This window comes from Salmo salar, chromosome ssa09, assembly GCF_905237065.1.
Source record: "Salmo salar chromosome ssa09, Ssal_v3.1, whole genome shotgun sequence".
In the NCBI taxonomy this organism is placed as follows: domain Eukaryota; kingdom Metazoa; phylum Chordata; class Actinopteri; order Salmoniformes; family Salmonidae; genus Salmo; species Salmo salar.
The window spans coordinates 159,927,309-159,944,955 of NC_059450.1; positions in this window are offsets into that span (position 1 = coordinate 159,927,309).

Sequence of the window (17,647 nt, forward strand, 5' to 3'; positions counted from 1 at the left end):
TATATTATATTCCAGTCTGTGACAGGGACATATATTATATTCCAGTCTGTGTTAGAGACAGGTACATATATTATATTCCAGTCTGTGACAGGGACATATATTATATTCCAGTCTGTGAGAGGGACATATATTATATTCCAGTCTGTGTTAGAGACAGGGACATATATTATATTCCAGTCTGTGACAGGGACATATATTATATTCCAGTCTGTGCTAGAGACAGGGACATATATTATATTCCAGTCTGTGTTAGAGACAGGGACATATATTATATTCCAGTCTGTGTTAGAGACAGGGACATATATTATATTCCAGTCTGTGACAGGGACATATATTATATTCCAGTCTGTGTTAGAGACAGGGACATATATTATATTCCAGTCTGTGTTAGAGACAGGGACATCTATTATATTCCAGTCTGTGTTAGAGACAGGGACATATATTATATTCCAGTCTGTGTTAGAGACAGGGACATATATTATATTCCAGTCTGTGCTAGAGACAGGGACATATATTATATTCCAGTCTGTGACAGGGACATATATTATATTCCAGTCTGTGTTAGAGACAGGTACATATATTATATTCCAGTCTGTGTTAGGACAGGGACATATATTATATTCCAGTCTGTGACAGGGACATATATTATATTCCAGTCTGTGAGAGGGACATATATTATATTCCAGTCTGTGTTAGAGACAGGGACATATATTATATTCCAGTCTGTGTTAGAGACAGGGACATATATTATATTCCAGTCTGTGTTAGAGACAGGGACACATATTATATTCCAGTCTGTGACAGGGACATATATTATATTCCAGTCTGTGCTAGAGACAGGGACATATATTATATTCCAGTCTGAGATAGGGACATATATTATATTCCAGTCTGTGTTAGAGACAGGGACATATATTATATTCCAGTCTGTGTTAGAGACAGGGACATATATTATATTCCAGTCTGTGTTAGAGACAGGGACATATATTATATTCCAGTCTGAGACAGGGACATATATTATATTCCAGTCTGTGTTAGAGACAGGGACATATATTATATTCCAGTCTGTGTTAGAGACAGGGACATATATTATATTCCAGTCTGTGACAGGGACATATATTATATTCCAGTCTGTGTTAGTGACAGGGACATATATTATATTCCAGTCTGTGACAGGGACATATATTATATTCCAGTCTGTGACAGGGACGTATATTATATTCCAGTCTGTGCTAGAGACAGGGACATATATTATATTCCAGTCTGTGACAGGGACATATATTATATTCCAGTCTGTGACAGGGACATATATTATATTCCAGTCTGTGTTAGAGACAGGGACATATATTATATTCCAGTCTGTGACAGGGACATATTTTATATTCCAGTCTGTGCTAGAGACAGGGACATATATTATATTCCAGTCTGAGACAGGGACATATATTATATTCCAGTCTGTGACAGGGACATATATTATATTCCAGTCTGTGTTAGAGACAGGGACATATATTATATTCCAGTCTGTGAGACAGGGACATATATTATATTCCAGTCTGTGTAGGACAGGGACATATATTATATTCCAGTCTGTGCTAGAGACAGGGACATATATTATATTCCAGTCTGTGTGACAGGGACATATATTATATTCCAGTCTGTGACAGGGACATATATTATATTCCAGTCTGTGTTAGAGACAGGGACATATATTATATTCCAGTCTGTGACAGGGACATATATTATATTCCAGTCTGTGCTAGAGACAGGGACATATATTATATTCCAGTCTGAGACAGGGACATATATTATATTCCAGTCTGTTAGGACAGGGACATATATTATATTCCAGTCTGTGTTAGAGACAGGGACATATATTATATTCCAGTCTGTGACAGGGACATATATTATATTCCAGTCTGTGCTAGAGACAGGGACATATATTATATTCCAGTCTGTGTTAGTGACAGGGACATATATTATATTCCAGTCTGTGTTAGTGACAGGGACATATATTATATTCCAGTATGTGTTAGAGACAGGGACATATATTATATTCCAGTCTGTGGGACAGGGACATATATTATATTCCAGTCTGTGCTAGAGACAGGGACATATATTATATTCCAGTCTGTGACAGGGACATATATTATATTCCAGTCTGTGCTAGAGACAGGGACATATAATATATTCCAGTCTGTGTTAGTGACAGGGACATATATTATATTCCAGTGTGTTAGAGACAGGGACATATATTATATTCCAGTCTGTGCTAGAGACAGGGACATATATTATATTCCAGTCTGTGCTAGAGACAGGGACATATATTATATTCCAGTCTGTGAGACAGGGACATATATTATATTCCAGTCTGTGTTAGAGACAGGGACATATATTATATTCCAGTCTGTGTTAGAGACAGGGACATATATTATATTCCAGTCTGTGGACAGGGACATATATTATATTCCAGTCTGTGTTAGAGACAGGGACATATATTATGTTCCAGTCTGTGTTAGAGACAGGGACATATATTATATTCCAGTCTGTGAGACAGGGACATATATTATATTCCAGTCTGTGTAGAGCAGGGACATATATTATATTCCAGTCTGTGCTAGAGACAGGGACATATATTATATTCCAGTCTGTGACAGGGACATATATTATAATCCAGTCTGTGCTAGAGACAGGGACATATATTATATTCCAGTCTGTGAGAATAATTATACAGTGTGAGAGGGACATATATTATATTCCAGTCTGTGTTAGAGACAGGGACATATATTATATTCCAGTCTGTGACAGGGACATATATTATATTCCAGTCTGTGGACAGGGACATATATTATATTCCAGTCTGTGTTAGAGACAGGGACATCTATTATATTCCAGTCTGTGTTAGAGACAGGGACATATATTATATTCCAGTCTGTGTTAGAGACAGGGACATATATTATATTCCAGTCTGTGCTAGAGACAGGGACATATATTATATTCCAGTCTGTGACAGGGACATATATTATATTCCAGTCTGTGTTAGAGACAGGTACATATATTATATTCCAGTCTGTGACAGGGACATATATTATATTCCAGTCTGTGACAGGGACATATATTATATTCCAGTCTGTGAGAGGGACATATATTATATTCCAGTCTGTGTTAGAGACAGGGACATATATTATATTCCAGTCTGTGTTAGAGACAGGGACATATATTATATTCCAGTCTGTGTTAGAGACAGGGACACATATTATATTCCAGTCTGTGACAGGGACATATATTATATTCCAGTCTGTGCTAGAGACAGGGACATATATTATATTCCAGTCTGAGATAGGGACATATATTATATTCCAGTCTGTGTTAGAGACAGGGACATATATTATATTCCAGTCTGTGTTAGAGACAGGGACATATATTATATTCCAGTCTGTGTTAGAGACAGGGACATATATTATATTCCAGTCTGAGACAGGGACATATATTATATACCAGTCTGTGTTAGAGACAGGGACATATATTATATTCCAGTCTGTGTTAGAGACAGGGACATATATTATATTCCAGTCTGTGACAGGGACATATATTATATTCCAGTCTGTGTTAGTGACAGGGCCATATATTATATTCCAGTCTGTGACAGGGACATATATTATATTCCAGTCTGTGACAGGGACATATATTATATTCCAGTCTGTGCTAGAGACAGGGACATATATTATATTCCAGTCTGTGACAGGGACATATATTATATTCCAGTCTGTGACAGGGACATATATTATATTCCAGTCTGTGTTAGAGACAGGGACATATATTATATTCCAGTCTGTGACAGGGACATATATTATATTCCAGTCTGTGCTAGAGACAGGGACATATATTATATTCCAGTCTGAGACAGGGACATATATTATATTCCAGTCTGTGACAGGGACATATATTATATTCCAGTCTGTGTTAGAGACAGGGACATATATTATATTCCAGTCTGTGACAGGGACATATATTATATTCCAGTCTGTGCTAGAGACAGGGACATATATTATATTCCAGTCTGTGTTAGTGACAGGGACATATATTATATTCCAGTCTGTGTTTGTGACAGGGACATATATTATATTCCAGTATGTGTTAGAGACAGGGACATATATTATATTCCAGTCTGTGACAGGGACATATATTATATTCCAGTCTGTGCTAGAGACAGGGACATATATTATATTCCAGTCTGAGACAGGGACATATATTATATTCCAGTCTGTGTTAGAGACAGGGACATATATTATATTCCAGTCTGTGTTAGAGACAGGGACATATATTATATTCCAGTCTGTGACAGGGACATATATTATATTCCAGTCTGTGTTAGAGACAGGGACATATATTATATTCCAGTCTGTGTTAGAGACAGGGACATCTATTATATTCCAGTCTGTGTTAGAGACAGGGACATATATTATATTCCAGTCTGTGACAGGGACATATATTATATTCCAGTCTGTGTTAGAGACAGGTACATATATTATATTCCAGTCTGTGACAGGGACATATATTATATTCCAGTCTGTGACAGGGACATATATTATATTCCAGTCTGTGAGAGGGACATATATTATATTCCAGTCTGTGTTAGAGACAGGGACATATATTATATTCCAGTCTGTGTTAGAGACAGGGACATATATTATATTCCAGTCTGTGTTAGAGACAGGGACACATATTATATTCCAGTCTGTGACAGGGACATATATTATATTCCAGTCTGTGCTAGAGACAGGGACATATATTATATTCCAGTCTGAGACAGGGTCATATATTATATTCCAGTCTGTGTTAGAGACAGGGACATATATTATATTCCAGTCTGTGTTAGAGACAGGGACATATATTATATTCCAGTCTGTGTTAGAGACAGGGACATATATTATATTCCAGTCTGTGACAGGGACATATATTATATTCCAGTCTGTGACAGGGACATATATTATTTTCCAGTCTGTGTTAGTGACAGGGACATATATTATATTCCAGTCTGTGACAGGGACATATATTATATTCCAGTCTGTGACAGGGACGTATATTATATTCCAGTCTGTGCTAGAGACAGGGACATATATTATATTCCAGTCTGTGACAGGGACATATATTATATTCCAGTCTGTGACAGGGACATATATTATATTCCAGTCTGTGTTAGAGACAGGGACATATATTATATTCCAGTCTGTGACAGGGACATATTTTATATTCCAGTCTGTGCTAGAGACAGGGACATATATTATATTCCAGTCTGAGACAGGGACATATATTATATTCCAGTCTGTGACAGGGACATATATTATATTCCAGTCTGTGTTAGAGACAGGGACATATATTATATTCCAGTCTGTGTTAGAGACAGGGACATATATTATATTCCAGTCTGTGACAGGGACATATATTATATTCCAGTCTGTGCTAGAGACAGGGACATATATTATATTCCAGTCTGTGTTAGTGACAGGGACATATATTATATTCCAGTCTGTGTTAGTGACAGGGACATATATTATATTCCAGTCTGTGTTAGAGACAGGGACATATATTATATTCCAGTCTGTGACAGGGACATATATTATATTCCAGTCTGTGCTAGAGACAGGGACATATATTATATTCCAGTCTGTGACAGGGACATATATTATATTCCAGTCTGTGTTAGAGACAGGGACATATATTATATTCCAGTCTGTGTTAGAGACAGGGACATATATTATATTCCAGTCTGTGACAGGGACATATATTATATTCCAGTCTGTGTTAGAGACAGGGACATATATTATATTCCAGTCTGTGTTAGAGACAGGGACATATATTATATTCCAGTCTGTGTTAGAGACAGGGACATATATTATATTCCAGTCTGTGACAGGGACATATATTATATTCCAGTCTGTGTTAGAGACAGCTACATATATTATATTCCAGTCTGTGACAGGGACATATATTATATTCCAGTCTGTGACAGGGACATATATTATATTCCAGTCTGTGAGAGGGACATATATTATATTCCAGTCTGTGTTAGAGACAGGGACATATATTATATTCCAGTCTGTGTTAGAGACAGGGACATATATTATATTCCAGTCTGTGTTAGAGACAGGGACACATATTATATTCCAGTCTGTGACAGGGACATATATTATATTCCAGTCTGTGCTAGAGACAGGGACATATATTATACTCCAGTCTGAGACAGGGTCATATATTATTTTCCAGTCTGTGTTAGAGACAGGGACATATATTATATTCCAGTCTGTGTTAGAGACAGGGACATATATTATATTCCAGTCTGTGTTAGAGACAGGGACATATATTATATTCCAGTCTGTGACAGGGACATATATTATATTCCAGTCTGTGACAGGGACATATATTATTTTCCAGTCTGTGTTAGTGACAGGGACATATATTATATTCCAGTCTGTGACAGGGACATATATTATATTCCAGTCTGTGACAGGGACGTATATTATATTCCAGTCTGTGCTAGAGACAGGGACATATATTATATTCCAGTCTGTGGACAGGGACATATATTATATTCCAGTCTGAGCTAGAGACAGGGACATATATTATATTCCAGTCTGTGACAGGGACATATATTATATTCCAGTCTGTGTTAGAGACAGGGACATATATTATATTCCAGTCTGTGTTAGAGACAGGGACATATATTATATTCCAGTCTGTGTTAGAGACAGGGACATATATTATATTCCAGTCTGTGACAGGGACATATATTATATTCCAGTCTGTGCTAGAGACAGGGACATATATTATATTCCAGTCTGAGGCAGGGACATATATTATACTCCAGTCTGTGTTAGAGACAGGGACATATATTATATTCCAGTCTGTGACAGGGACATATATTATATTCCAGTCTGTGCTAGAGACAGGGACATATATTATATTCCAGTCTGTGTTAGAGACAGGGACATATATTATATTCCAGTCTGTGTTAGAAACAGGGGCATATATTATATTCCAGTCTGTGTTAGAGACAGGGACATATATTATATTCCAGTCTGTGTTAGAGACAGGGACATATATTATATTCCAGTCTGTGACAGGGACATATATTATTTTCCAGTCTGTGACAGGGACATATATTATATTCCAGTCTGTGTTAGAGACAGGGACATATATTATATTCCAGTCTGTGTTAGAGACAGGGACATATATTATATTCCAGCCTGTGTTAGAGACAGGGACATATATTATATTCCAGTCTGAGACAGGGACATATATTATATTCCAGTCTGTGTTAGAGACAGGGACATATATTATATTCCAGTCTGTGTTAGAGACAGGGACATATATTATATTCCAGTCTGTGTTAGAGACAGGGACATATATTATATTCCAGTCTGTGACTGTGACATATATTATATTCCAGTCTGTGCTAGAGACAGGGACATATATTATATTCCAGTCTGTGTTAGAGACAGGGACATATATTATATTCCAGTCTGAGACAGGGACATATATTATATTCCAGTCTGTGTTAGAGACAGGGACATATATTATATTCCAGTCTGTGACAGGGACATATATTATATTCCAGTCTGTGTTAGAGACAGGGACATATATTATATTCCAGTCTGTGTTAGAGACAGGGACATATATTATATTCCAGTCTGTGTTAGAGACAGGGACATATATTATATTCCAGTCTGTGACTGTGACATATATTATATTCCAGTCTGTGCTAGAGACAGGGACATATATTATATTCCAGTCTGTGTTAGAGACAGGGACATATATTATATTCCAGTCTGAGACAGGGACATATATTATATGCCAGTCTGTGTTAGAGACAGGGACATATATTATATTCCAGTCTGTGACAGGGACATATATTATATTCCAGTCTGTGACAGGGACATATATTATATTCCAGTCTGTGTTAGAGACAGGGACATATATTATATTCCAGTCTGAGACAGGGACATATATTATATTCCAGTCTGTGTTGGAGACATGGACACAAACAATTCATGGAAGTATTTTGTGATTGTCAAAGACTCCAGCCACCCCAGTCATAGACTGTTCTCTCTGCTACAACACGGTAAGCGGTACCGGAGTGCCAAGTCTCGGTCCAAAAAGCTCCTTAACAGCTTCTACCCCCAAGCCATAAGACTGCTGAACAATTAATCAAATGGCCACCCAAACATATTTACATTGACCCCCCCCCTTTTGTTATTACACTCCTGCTACCTCCCTGTTTATTATCTATGCATAGTCACTTTACCTCTACCTACACGTACAAATTTCCTTGACTAACCTGTACCCCCACACATTGACTCGAACTGGTACCCCCAGTATATAGCCTTGTTATTGTTGTTTTATTATTGTGTTACTTTTTATTTTATTTTTTAACTTTAGTTTATTTAGTAAATATTTTCTCAACTTTCTTGAACTGCATCATTGGTTAATGGCTTGTAAGTAAACATTTCAAATGCATTTTGATTTGACTTGTTGCGTCTCTCAGGTTAACTGCTGGAGATTTTCTTCCAACATATATATTTTAAAGTTAAGTAGGAAATTCAGCAAACTGATAAAACTGCTTCTTTATTGTGAAAAACAACAGCTGTGTTCAAATACTCATACTAACTGCACTTACCGTACTATTTGTGATATAAATTGAGTATATAGTATGCTTATTGGTCATATTATGGATATAGTTAGTATGCCAGAAGTTCCCGGATGTCGTTCTAAATTCGCCAAAATATGAAGTATACAAGCAGTGGACACGATTTCTGTGCTTTTACGACCCATAATGCAATTCTTCAGAAAATGTGGCTTTATAACGTTTTCAGATTTGAAGTAAATGGTGGAAAAATGTCCGATGAGAGCGGAAACAAATTCCTTGCTTTAACTAATTATGACAAATGTTAAGAAAATGTTGAGCAATGTAATAAAGCAATGACTTTTCAAATAAGTTACTTTACACGTTATGTTGGCTGACATATTGTTAGCTAGGCTATCCTTATGACCCGAATAACATTACAGCAGTATGAACCACTACGATAGCTAGCTACCTAACGTAATATTAGTTGGCTATTAATACATATTGTTAGCTAGGCTATCCTTACGACCCGAATAACATTACAGCAGTATGAACCACTACAATAGCTAGCTACCTAACGTAATATTAGTTGGCTATTAATACATATTGTTAGCTAGGCTATCCTTACGACCCGAATAACATTACAGCAGTATGAACCACTACGATAGCTAGCTACCTAACGTAATATTAGTTGGCTATTAATACATTGGACTTGCCAGTATTTTAACTATATGCTATCTAACTAACTACCCAACGTTTATTGACTTGATTTTTCACGTAATTGTTAGTTTAGCTAAGTGGTTTAGTCGTTGTGCTTTCTCAGTGGACATTGTTAATTCACTCTCGCTATCTACTCTGATTTCAGAACTCTCGTCTGAGTGTGCCAGAGCGAAGAATAACTGATGCATTTACAAATGCTCAACACCCGTTGAATAGGACCGGTGTCAGTAAATGTCAGCAACAAAAAAAGCGTTATTCAGTTGTTTCCAGCATCACAGTTGCAGTCACCAACGGTCTGGATAACATGAAAACAGCCTAACCAGCTGGGATCAACCCTACTCCTCAGCCAGAGTGTCCAGTGTGAGCTCTGAACACTCTGTGAGCAAATATGCTCTGAATTTTACGAAAGTCCAGAGCGCACTCTGGCACTCCAGATTGAATTATTTACGAAAACACTTGAAATCGTATGATGTCTTTAGTAATTTGTTATGCTACCAAGCTAGCAAGAGGTTGCATGGCAACAGCATCAACTTCCGGCAGACAGGCGAAGCGCTAGTACGCTCAACTGAAATGATACAGTTAGTTTCCAGTATACTAAAATAAATAAATTATTCACACCTTATTAAAGTAGTCCCACATATAAATGTTAAATCAATCATTCACACCTTATTAAAGTAGTCCCACATCTAAATGTTAAATCATTCATTTACACCTTATTAAAGTAGTCCCACATCTAAATGTTAAATCATTCATTTACACCTTATTAAAGTAGTCCCACATCTAAATGTTAAATCATTCATTTACACCTTATTAAAGTAGTCCCACATCTAAATGTTAAATCATTCATTTACACCTTATTAAAGTAGTCCCACATCTAAATGTTAAATCATTCATTCACACTTTATTTGTCACATTTTACTCCTGCATTATTCTTTCCCACCCAACAACATGCAGGATACTGCAGCAACACACATGGACTCCGTCCCCAACGACACCCTATTCCCTATACAGCGCACTACTTTTAACCAGGGCCCATAGGGACCAGGGTGCCATTAGGGACAGATTCATAGTGACAGCTAGTAAGGAAGTGGTGCCCCCAGTCATGTCACAGTGACTTACAGTCAGACAGAAATAGGGACTGGAGGAGAGGAGAAGAGGAGGGAGGAAGGAAGGCGGAGGAGACGAGAAGAGGAGGGAGGAAGGTGGGGGAGAGGAGGGAGGGAGGAAGGTGGAGGAGACGAGAAGAGGAGGGAGGAAGGTGGAGGAGAGGAGAAGAGGAGGGAGGGAGGAAGGTGGAGGAGAGGAGACGAGGAGGGAGAGGTGGGAGAAGAAGAGGAGGGAGGGAGGAAGGTGGAGGAGAGGAGACGAGGAGGGAGGAAGGTGGGGGAGAGGAGAAGAGGAGGGAGGAAGGTGGAGGAGAAGAGGAGGGAGGGAGGAAGGTGGAGGAGAGGAGATGTCATCATGACTTTAGGTCAAAAGAACAGGGGGCTGCATGGGAGAGCAAGAAATGAGCAAACTACTGGTTCACATAACCCCTTTATGTTTGGATATTATATTATACTGGACATAGAACCTTGTGTGTGTGTGTGTGTGTGTGTGTGTGTGTGTGTGTGTGTGTGTGTGTGTGTGTGTGTGTGTGTGTGTGTGTGTGTGTGTGTGTGTGTGTGTGTCGTGTGTGTGCGTGCATATGTATGTGCGTGTGTGCGTTTATGTGTGTGTGTGTGTGTGTGTGTGTGTGTGTGGGTGCATGTGTGTGGGCGTGTGTGTGTGTGTGTGTGTGTGTGTGTGTGTGTGTGTGTGTGTGTGTGTGTGTGTGTGTGTGTGTGTGTGTGTGTGTGTGTGCGCGCGTGTGTGTGTGTGTGCCTGCTTGCGTGTGTGTGCGTGTGTGTTTGTTTGTGTTTGTATGCATGTGTGTGTGCGTGTGCGTGTAAGCGTATGTGTGTGTGGGTGTGTGTGTGTGTGTGTGTGTGTGTGTGTGTGCGTGCGTACGTATGTGTGTGTGTGGTGTGTGTGTGTGTGTGTGTGTGTGTGTGTGTGTGCGTTTGTGTGTCAGTGTGTGGGCGTGCGTGTGGTGTGTGTGTGCGTCTGTGCGCGTGTGTGTGTCAGTGTGTGTGTGAGTGTGTAAAGGAGCACTAATGAACCCAACTTCTATAATGAATAAAAATATAATCGCAACATATTGGTCCCATGTTCCACGTTTCATCAGCTGAAATAGGTCCTATATGCAGTACTCAGTGACATCACTTCCTGAAACAGGAGGTAAAAAATGTATAACAGGTTCACAATATTAACATTCAATGTATCAGACAGGATGGCATTGTCTCCCTCAATCCGTGCAATGGCTACTGCTATAGGTTTCAGGAGTTTCAGGCTGCTTACCACTCTATCCCAAAATACATCATCCAGGAGGATCCTCTTGATGGGGCTGTCCATATCGGCAGACTGTGATATGGCCATTTCTTGGAGAGACTCCTTCCCCTCAAGGAGACTGTCAAACATGATGACAACACCACCCCAACGGGTATTGCTGGGCAGCTTCAATGTGGTGCTCTTATTCTTCTCACTTTGCTTGGTGAGGTAGATTGCTGCTATAACTTGATTACCCTTCACATACCTAACCATTTCCTTGGCTCTCTTGTAGAGTGTATCCATTGTTTTCAGTGCCATGATGTCCTTGAGGAGCAGATTCAATCCCTGAGCAGCACAGCCAATGGGTGTGATGTGAGGATAGGACTCCTCCACTTTAGACCAAGCAGCCTTCATGTTCGCAGCATTGTCTGTCACCAGTGCAAATACCTTCTGTGGTCCAAGGTCATTGATGACTGCCTTCAGCTCATCTGCAATGTAGAGACCGGTGTGTCTGTTGTCCCTTGTGTCTGTGCTCCTGTAGAATACTGGTTGAGGGGTGGAGATGATGTAGTTAATTATTCATTGCCCACGAACATTCAACCACCCATCAGAGATGATGCAGTCTGCTTTCTCCATGATTTGCTTGACCTTCACTTGAACTCTGTTGAACTCTGCATCCAGCAAATGAGTAGATAAAGCATGTCTGGTTGGAGGGGTGTATGCTGGGCGAAGAACATTCAGGAATCTCTTCCAATACACATTGCCTGTGAGCATCAGAGGTGAACCAGTTGCATACACAGCTCGAGCAAGACATTCATCAGCATTTCTCTGACTACGTTCCTCCATTGAGTCAAAAAAAACTTCTGATTGCAGGACGAACGTGAGCTGTTGCTATCGATAAGGCGTCTGATTCATCATTTTCACCTCCAATAGAAGTAGAGGGACTTTAGTCAGAGGCTGCTTGTTGTGAGCGCTGAGGGAACTTTATGCACTTGGCCAGATGATTCTGCATTTTTGTTGCATTCTTCACATATGATTTGGCACAGTATTTTGCTAATGTACACAGCTGTAGAGAAATGTCTCCACACATCAGATCCCGTGGCATTTTCCTATAAAAAAACAATTACAATTCCATGTACAGATAAATAGTTAAGCAGTTAGATTAACCTCTCTGGGCCAGTGGGACGCTTGCGTCCCACCCTAATCAACAGCCAGTGGAATCGCGTCACGCTAAATGCAAAACCTCATAAATGCTATAACTTCAATTTCTCAAACATATGACTATTTTACACCGTTTTATAGATACACCTCTCCTTAACATCTCCAGCGTCCCGTCCCGTCTGCGGGATCAAAATCCAGGGAAAACTCCTAGCGACATTAGCATAACAATTTTTTTAAATATTTTTTTTCAAATATAGGACTGTCTCATATCGTTTTATAGATACACCTCTCCTTAATCGACCCACGTTGTCCGATTTCAAAAAGGTTTTACAGGAAAAGCAAATCATTAGATTATGTTAGAGGAGTCCATCGTAAAAGCAGCAACATAGCCATTTTCCGACCAACCACATGCATCACAAATAACCAAAAAACAGCTAAATGCAACACTAACCTTTTACAAACTTCATCAGATGACACACCTAGGACATCATGTTACACACAGCATGCATTCTTTTGTTCAATAAAGTTCATATTTATATATGAAAACAGCATTTTACATCGGTGTCTGACGTTGACTAACTATTTTCCCGTCAAATGCATCTAGGGAAACAGTGCTACAATTTACTGAATTACTATTCGAAAACATTTTTAAAATGTAATATTGTCATTCTAAGATTTATAGATGAATATCTCTTGAAAGCACCTGTCATAGCAGATTTAAAAATAACTTTACTGGGTAATCACACTTAGCGATAAAAGGGGATGCGATACTCAGAAAATGAGCTAGTAAATACAGCTCGGCGCCATCTTGGAACAATCGCATATCACATCTAATGTTGTATAATATTGTCAATAATCCCTTACCTTTAGTTGTCTTCATCAGAAAGCACTTCCAGGAATCCCAGGTCCACAACAGATGTATTTTCGGTCGAAAAAGTCCATCCTTTATGTTCCATTAGCTTGCTGCTGTTAGCGCGTCTGAATGGTGTATCCAAAAACTCTGCCGGGTGCGCCACAGCCGTTTCGAAATAAAACATTTTTTTCCCATTTAGGTTCGTTCAAACATGTCAAACGTTGTATAACATAAATCTTCAGGGCCTGTTTCAACAAGAGAGCCAATAAGATTCGAGGGGGATGATCGCATTGTGTTTCAAAACGTTTCCAAAGGTGGGGGTAGACAGGGCCGCCGGCGTCATAATGGTGATGGCCCTCCCCCTGTGACCAATTTCCAACGCGTCTCATTCACTGAGTTTCGACAGTAGAAGGCTCAAAACACTTTGTAAAGACTGGCGACATCTTGTGGAAGCAATAGGAAGTGCTCAATGAACGATGGCTCACGGTGTGATTAATAGGCAACGATGTGAAGTTACATTTACATTTACATTTAAGTCATTTAGCAGACGCTCTTATCCAGAGCGACTTACAAAATGGTGCATTCACCTTATGATATCCAGTGGAACGACCACTTTACAATTGTGCATCTAAATATTTTAAGGGGGGGTTAGAAGGATTACTTTATCCTATCCTAGGTATTCCTTAAAGAGGTGGGGTTTCAGGTGTCTCCGGAAGGTGGTGATTGACTCCGCTGTCCTGGCGTCGTGAGGGAGCTTGTTCCACCATTGGGGTGCCAGAGCAGCGAACAGTTTTGACTGGGCTGAGCGGGAACTGTGCTTCCTCAGAGGTAGGGGGGCCAGCAGGCCAGTGGTGGATGAACGCAGTGCCCTTGTTTGGGTGTAGGGCCTGATCAGAGCCTGATCAGTTAAGTTAAGTCCACAATTCAGAATTCCACTTCCTGTTTCAATCGGTCTCGGGGTTTTGACTGCCATATGAGTTCTGTTATACTCACAGACACCATTCAAACAGTTTTAGAAACTTTAGGGTGTTTTCTATCCACAGGTATTAATTATATGCATATCCTAGCTTCTGAGTTTGATTAGTAGGCCGTTGAAAATGGGCACGAATTTTTTCCAAAATGCGCTGTGGCGCCCCCTATCCTAGGGTAACGTCAAGAGGTTACCCGCAGACCATATGTAACCACGCCAGCCGAGGACCTTCACATCCGGCTTCACCTGTGGGATCATCTGAGACCAGCCACTCGGACAGCTGATGAAACTTTGAGTTTGCACAACCAAAGAATTTCTGCACAAACTGCCAGAAACCATCTCAGTGAAGCTCATCTGCGTGCTCATCATCCTCAGTTCAATTCAGCATCGTAACTGACTTCAGTTCAGCGTCGATGGCCACTGGCACGCTGGAGAAGTGTGCTCTTCACAGATGAATCCTGGTGTCAATTGGAATGGCAGATGGTACGGCGTCGTGTGGGCTAGCGGTTTGTTGATGTCAACGTTGTGAACAGAGTGCCCCATGGTGGAGGTGGGGTTATGGTATGGGCCCCATGGTGGAGGTGGGGTTATGGTATGGGCCCCATGGTGGAGGTGGGGTTATGGTATGGGCCCCATGGTGGAGGTGGGGTTATGGTATGGGCCCCATGGTGGAGGTGGGGTTATGGTATGGGCCCCATGGTGGAGGTGGGGTTATGGTATGGGCCCCATGGTGGAGGTGGGGTTATGGTATGGGCCTCATGGTGGAGGTGGGGTTATGGTATGGGCCCCATGGTGGAGGTGGGATTATGGTATGGGCCCCATGGTGGAGGTGGGGTTATGGTATGGGCCCCATGGTGGAGGTGGGGTTATGGTATGGGCCCCATGGTGGAGGTGGGGTTATGGTATGAGCCCCATGGTGGAGGTGGGGTTATGGTATGGGCCCCATGGTGGAGGTGGGGTTATGGTATGAGCCCCATGGTGGAGGTGGGGTTATGGTATGGGCCCCATGGTGGAGGTGGGGTTATGGTATGGGGCAGGCATAAGCTACTGACAAATAACACAATTGCATTTTATCAATGGCAATTTGAATGCTACAGAGATACCATGATGAGATCCTGAGGCCCCATTGTCCAGCCATTTGTCCTCCACTATCACCTCATGTTTCAGCATGATAACGCACGGTCCCATGTCGCAAGGATCTCTACTCAATTCCTGGAAGCTGAAAATGTCCCAGTTCTTCCATGGCCTGCATACTCACCAGATATATCACCCATTGAGCATGTTTGGGATGCTCTGGATCTACGTGTTCCAGTTCCCACCAATATCCAGCAACTTCGCACAGCCATTGAAGAGGACTGGGATGAAATTCCACAGGCCACAATCAACAGCCTGATCAATTCTATGCGAAGGAGCTGTGTTGAGCTGTATGAGGCCTGACCATCTGTCAGTCCATAGAGAGCCTTAATGTTAGCAGTTAGCTCATCAATTATATCAATGAAAAATAATGAAGTCGTGCTAAATTAAGAACAATAAATATTTATTTAGATGATCAATATTCTCAACATTTTTGTACACGCTTTCTAAATTATTTATCAAAGTGGTCTCGCTGTTTTGAGATAAAGTGGGAGCTCTGAAAGCCCTTAATTGATGGTGCAGATTATTATACGGCATTAATACAGGTACATGTACACACATACAGTACTATGAATCTAAACAATAGTGCAATAGGAAAAAGATCCTTGTAGAATGGTTGTTGGAGTAGAATCCATGTTTTATCCAATGGAGTCCTGGTATACACACCTGACTGAGGAAGACCATGTGATGAACCAAATCCCCCTGAGTCTGGTTTGGACTGTGGACAAAATGAAATGACTGTCATAGACTAAAGCTCTCAACCTCCCTTCCTCTCTAAATCTATACTTCCCTCCCTACATCTCAACTTCCCACCCTACACCCCTTCCACTCTCCCTCCCTACATCACTCCCTCTCTCGCTACATCTCTACCTCCCTCCCTACATTGCTACCTTCCTCCCTACATCTCTACCTCCCTCCCTACACCTCTACCTCCCTCCCTGCACCTCTACCTCCCTACCCCTCCTCTACCCCCCTCTACCTCCCTACCCCCTCTACCTCCACCCCCTCTAACTCCCTACTCTCCCTCTACCTCCCTACTCTCCTTCTACCTCCCTACCCCCTCTATCGCCCTACCCCTCCTCTACCTCTCGCTCTACCCTCTCTACCCCCTCTACCTCCCTACCCCCCCTCTACCTCCCACTTTAGCTCCCCTTTAGCCCCCTCTGCTTTGGGAGCTTTCTCTACTTAACATTCTTGCTTCTGAGAAGAGAAAAGAGCTCTGTCATTCAAAATATTTTCCTACCTATATGGGCCACAGATTCCCTCTCTGAGATTCTTTAAAAACAGAGGCTTACTCCGAGGCATCTAATGCTGTGTCACAAACAGCAGAGGAGAGGTTTGATCAAGATCCCTGCAACGCCCAGACAGGCTGACTCTGGCCGTGCAGTGTCACATTTAATCAGTCTCTGAGTGCCCTTCAGAGTGCAGCGGACCATAGAAAGAAGAGAGAATTGTTTTTCTTCTGACTCTACAGAGCTTTGAAAAAGTATTCATCCCCCTTGGTGTTTTTCCTATTTTGTTGCATTACAACCTGTAATTTAAATGGATTTTTATTTGGATTTCATGTAACTGACATACACAGAATAGTCCAAATTGGTGAAGTGAAATGAAAAAAAATAACGTGTTTAAAGAAATATATATATATATAGAAACCGGAAAAGTGGTGCATGCATATGTATTCACCCCCTTTGCTATGAATCCCCTAATAAGATCTGGTGCAACCAATTGCCTTCAGAAGTCACATAATTAGTTAAATAAAGTCCACCTGTGTGCAATCTAAGTGTCACATGATTGGTCACATGATCTCAGTATATATATATACACCTGTTCTGAAAGACCT